The sequence below is a fragment of the Pseudorca crassidens genome, chromosome 15, assembly GCF_039906515.1.
Source record: "Pseudorca crassidens isolate mPseCra1 chromosome 15, mPseCra1.hap1, whole genome shotgun sequence".
Taxonomy (NCBI): domain Eukaryota; kingdom Metazoa; phylum Chordata; class Mammalia; order Artiodactyla; family Delphinidae; genus Pseudorca; species Pseudorca crassidens.
The window spans coordinates 15,263,493-15,269,650 of record NC_090310.1 but is presented as its reverse complement, the minus strand read 5'-3'; positions in this window follow the sequence as shown (position 1 = coordinate 15,269,650).

Genomic DNA, 6,158 nt, shown 5'->3' with positions numbered 1-6,158 from the left:
GTTTTGCCACACTTGTTCATCTATCATGTTTTTCTTTCTCTTTTCCTGCAAATCTTAGACATCTTATCATTTCACTGAAGCCCTTCTTACTGCTGATATAAATTTGCAGAGCACGAAGTAAAAAGCCACCTTTTCACATTAGGAGACATAAATTTGTAAAAATAACTTGAATAACTACAATTTGGGTGTCAAAAATTGTACTTGTGCATTTAATCACTTGTACATATGTCAATACTCGTTTCTAAAAACTGTTGACATTTTCTTACATAACTATATTACTATTATCACACCTAACAAAAATCAACAACGATTCCTTATGACCATGTAATACCAGGGACCTGCTAATTTGACTTTACATTATTTTGCTAGGATTCATCCAGGGTGTTCCACTGGCTGTAAAATATTCTAGTTATCCATTGTATCTGTCCATTCTCTTACTGTTGGGCGTTGGCTCATTTCCAGTTTTTAGTCATTGTGACTAGTATGGGTGTGAATATTCTAGCATGCGTCTCCTGGCATATATGTGCTAAATTTGTTTTGAAAAATACCTAAAAGTGGAATTTCTGGGTAAGTGGAAACATGGGTTCTCCAATTTTCACACTAACCAGAAGTGATTGGAGATTCCGTGGACCTCTCTAATACTTGGATGTCTGTACTGGGTTGTAAAGTAAAATTCAGATTTTTACTGTGGTGACATTCAGAAAAGTTTGAACAACCTTGGTTTAAAGAGTCAAATAGTTATACAATGTTTGTTACAAAAAACCTGCCGTTCCTTTGTCTTTCTCCCCTTCCCCCTGCCCCCTTCCCCCCTGCTGGCATTCACTTTCCTTAATTTTGGTATTCATCTTCATAACTCTAAGTAACTTGCTTATAATGCTACTTCTTAATTTTCAGCCATTATTTATTAGGCCTTCCTACTATGGAAGATTCTTTTTTTAATCTCCTTCTCTTTTTCCTCCATCCTCCCAATATAGGTAAATCTTTATTTTTGATTAAATCAATATTCTGGCTTTATATTATGATGACTACGTATATGCTATTCATGGCAGAACCATGTAATGTACTTTGATTTCTTTTTCTCTCTCTCTTTTTTTTTTTCTTTGCAGTACGTGGGCCTCTCACTATTGTGGCCTCTCCCGTTGCGGAGCACAGGCTCCGGACGCGCAGGCTCAGCAGCCATGGCTCACGGGCCCAGCCGCTCCGCGGCATGTGGGATCTTCCCGGACTGGGGCACGAACCCGTGTCCCCTGCATCGGCAGGCGGACTCTCAACCACTGCGCCACCAGGGAAGCCCTCTCTCTCTTTTTAGAAAAATATTTATTTATTTATTTGTCTGCTCCCACACAGGATCTTCACTGCGGCCTTCAAACTCTTACAGCGCATGTGGGATCTAGTTCTCTGACCAGGGATGGAACCGGGGCCCCCTGTGCTGGGAGCACGGAGTCAGCCACTGGACGACCAGGGAAGTGCCTCTTTTTCTCTCTTGCATAGCTTTTTGTTCTCTCTATAATGAATACTTGTCTTTTTCTTGGTTCTCTTCGTGGTTATCCCTAATTCAGTCACCAGCCTCTCTGCCAGGTGTCTAAGTCTGCTCTAGGTACGTCCAGACACACCACGGGTTCCATCCAGTTCCTTATCTGTCCATCTCACCTCCTGTCACCCTGTCTTCTGTGGCCACAGTCCCCAAGGCCATCACCCCTCCCTCTTCCTGGTATGGAGACCACACCTATATTTTTTGTTTTTTTGTTTTGAACTCACTCTTCAAGCCGCAGCAGCTTGGTTTCCACATGCCCCACGCTTCTGCAACGGCCTTTTTGTGTTTGTGTTGCTAAACCCAGTGGACAATCTTCTGTTTTCATCTTTACGCCTCAGCAGCCTTTCACGTGGCGGACGTCTGACTTCCTTGAAGCAATGTCCTCACTCTTGATTAGCATCTGTCTCTGCCTTGGTTTTAGCTCTCCCAGAAGCAGATCCTGAGACAAGGACTCCGAGTATGAGGGAGGTGCAGGGATCACTGGCAGAGGGGTGGGGAGGGAAGGAAGCCAATAAAGAGTGCATTTCGAATTTTTATTTTATTTTATTTTATTTTTTGGCTGTGCCATGCTGGATTGCCAGATCCTAGTTCCCCGACCAGGGATCAAACCCAGGTCCTGGCAATGAAAACACGGAATCCTAACCACTGGACCACCAGGGAATTCCCTATTTTATTTTAATTAATTTTACCTTATTTTTTTATTGAGGTACAGTTGATTTACAATATTATATTCGTTACAGGTGTACAACATAGTGCTTCAAAATTTTTACAGGTCATACTCCATTTATAGTCATTATAATTGGTTATTTCCCCTGTGCTGTACAATGTATCCTTGTAGCTTGTTTATTTTATACATAGTAATTGATATAATTTATACCTCTTAATCCCCTACCCTGTATTTTGCCCCTACCCCTTCCCTCTCCACAATGGTAACCACTAGTTTGTTCTCCATATTCCTGAGTCTATTTCTTTTCTGTTATATCCACTACTTTGTTTTATTTTTTAGATTCCAGAAAAGGTACGTTTTTTAAAAAATTAAGAAGAAAATTTTTTGGCTGCGATGGGTCTTTGCTGCTGTGCACAAAGTTGCTGCGCAACTTTCTCTAGTTGCGGGGAGCGGGGGCTACTCTTTGCTGAGGTGCGCGGGCTTCTCATTGTGGTGGCTTCTCTTTGTTGCAGAGCACGGGCTCTAGGTGCGCAGGCTTCAGTAGTTGTGGCACGTGGGCTCTAGAGTGCAGGCTCTGTAGTTGTGGTGCACGGGCTTAGTTGCTCCACGGCATGTGGGATCTTCCCAGACCAGGGCTTGAACCTGTGTCTCCTGAATTGGCAGGCAGATTCTTAACCACTCTGCCACCAGGGAAGTTCCAGGTGCATTTTTTTTCATTTTTTCCCCCAGTTTTATTGAGGTATAATGATAAATAAAAATTATATATGTTTACAGGGTACAATGTGGTGCTTTGATATATGTATACATTGTGAAATGATTAACCAGATTCAAGGTAACTAACACATCCATCATCTCATATAGTCATCTTTTTTTTTTTTGTGGTGAGAACGTTTAAGATCTACTCTCTTAGCAAATTTCAAGTATACAAGATCGTTTTATTAGCTGCAATTACCACACTGTACACAAAATCTCCAGCACTTAGTTATCTTGCATAATTGAAACTTTCTACAAAGGGCAGTACATTATTAAGCCAGTCACCTTAGTGAGTGACTGGACCTTAATCCAGAGGGAAAACTCTGGGAAATGATGAAAAACACATACTTCACAATTATCCCACCTAAGGTGTGAGGGAGATGGGATACTGATATACCAACTTCTGAAAGTAATTGGTTGAAAGCTGCTTTGGAGATGGGGTGGGTATTGATCTTTCTGCACTTCTAGCTTATGGGGTGTGGGCCTACCAGCCATCTGGAAGTTGACCAGCAGGGTATGAGGGTGTTAGGATCTGAGGGATTTGAGGGCAGGATGCTGACAGTGTCTGCTACACTCCCCAAATAGAATGTAAGGTCCACGAGGGCAAGAGCTTCATGTGTTTTGCTTATTTCTAGATCTTCAAGGCCTGGCACATAATAGTTGCTTAATACATAGTATTTTGATGACTAAATGAATGAGTGAAGAATTCATGGATTCAATTGCAAGGGTCTAGCAAGAGACTAAGCAAACTACAGTAGTAGGTACTGTGGAAGCTAAATGCTTCAGGCAAACGAGCCTCATTGTGTATGGAAAAGGGAAAGCGAGAAGTACCCTGATAGTAGTTAAGACAAACTTGAGAACAATTCAGTTCAGCAAAATCATGGAATTCAAATGAAACGACACGAAATCACTGGGTCCTTAATAATGCCACCGAGCAGCTGGATACCCAGCTTTGGAGACACCCTCTGGTTTTGTTCTGTGATATGATACATTGACTATTGCTTGAATTGGGATCTCTATTAATTTGTAGCCCAAAGCGTCCCAACAGATATAAACTCTGTTGTAAAAACTTGGTGTATAATTACATGACTTTTATGTGCCTCAGTTTCTTCATCTGCAAGATGGGGATAATAATATCTTCGTAGTATTTCTGTGAAGATTAGATGAGTTAACACATGCAAAGCACTTAGAGCTGTGCCTGGCACAGGGCAAATGCTCATACAATGTCAATTGTTGTTAGTGTTTTATTATTATTACTTTAAAATATAATATGTTATTATTACTGTGCATTAACTATTTGTTCTAAGTTCTTACAATATTCAATTTTCAAAATTAGGCATTTTTAGTTGTATTTTTGATATTTTCTATTTTTCACCTTAATGTAACATGATCAGAGAATATGGCGTGTATCATTTCTGCCTTTCTTTTTTTTTGCCATGCCTCAAGGCTTGTGGGATTTTAGTTCCCCCACCAGGGATTGAACCCGGGTCATGGCAGTGAGAGCACCAAGTCCTAACCACTGACTGGACCACCAGGAAATTCCCTATTTCTGCCCTTGTGTGGCATAAAATTGGAATGGTTTTCGCAAAATGTGCTTTAGTGCTTAAAAAACTATATCCTATTTCTTTTTTTTTTTTGCGGTACCTGGGCCTCTCACTGTTGCGGCCTCTCCCGTTGCGGAGCGCAGGCTCAGCGGCCATGGCTCACGGGCCCAGCCGCTCCGCGGCATATGGGATCTTCCAGGAACAGGGCACGAACCCGTGTCCCCTGCATTGGCAGGCGGACTCTCAACCACTGCGCCACCAGGGAAGCCCTATATCCTATTTCTGAAAGTTAATCTTCCACATATGTCTATTAATGCTACCTTATTAGTTGTTTTGTTCAGATCCATCACTTAAATCCTATATCTAGAACTGAATCTGAATTTGTTCTCCATTTCTACTTTCTAATGTTTCCAAGATGCACCTCTCCCTCCTGTGTTCTAACTGGACATGATTCCAGCCTTTTCTCAAATTCCAGTTTGTTTCTAGACTCAGTGCTTTAACTCTGAGACCTTTCTACTCTCTACCCTCAAAATAACCTTCATTATAAAGATTCTGCAAAAATAAACCCAGTCCGTGGCTTTTCTAACCCCACTGATGGGTCCCCTTTTAAACCCCACTTCCTCTTGCTCTGTCTGTGAGCAGGAAGTGTCTGAAACCAGATGTTCCTCTTTTCTGGACACTGTCAAATCCAGCCTCCTTCCCTCCCCTGACCATGGCCATGACACTCAGCTTTTGGCCACATGATTGCTCCAGTTTTATGTTGCAATGGTTCTTACACTTTTCTATCCGCAGGGTAATTTTTTGAGAGTGAAAACCACTATGGAACCACCTACTATAGCTTACCTAGGCTTCGTTGGCATATTTATGACCAGGAAAAGGAGTTTTTCAATGTGAACTAAGGAGCTGGGAGCGAGACCCGTCCTGCAATAATATCTTTGGTTCGTCTCTCCACTCCTTCCTTCTTTGCTCCCTAGACCAGTGGAAGTCATTTTTTGTCTTGCCCAGAGCTGAACTTTCCATTACTTATTTATTCCATTGGTATTTGCTAAGCTCCTTTCACATGGCATGTACCATGCTCAGTCCTGAGAATATAAATTGGGTAATTCAAAATTGTTGCCTTCACAGACTCACAGGTATAGAGAACAAACTAGTGGTTACCAGTGGGGAGAAGGGGGAGGGGCGATATAAGGGTAGGGGAGTGGGAGGTACAAACTACTGGGCGTGAGATAGGCTCTAAGGATGAATTGTACAACACAGGGAATATAGCCAGCATTTTGTAGTGACTGTAACCTTTAAAGACTGTATAAAAAATAAAAATTAAAAAATTGCCTTCAATAAACAATAGTGGAAAAAATAACGTCTTAAACCCTTAACGAGATCCCAGTGTGAGGACTCTTAATAGAGCTGTATGGAAGACAGCCTGGGTCTGAGTAGGAAAATCAAAGCAGGCAGGAGTTTCTGAGGATGACAAAGAGAAGCAGAAGAAAGGCATTCTAGACATGTTCCATGGTAGGTTGAACTAGTTATCTAAAGCTTCATAACAAATGACCCCAGACTTAGTGGCTTAAAATAACAATGATCATTGTTGGTGGAAATGCAAAATGGTGCAGTCACTTTGTAAGACAGTTTGGTAATTTCTTACAAAACGAAACATACTCTT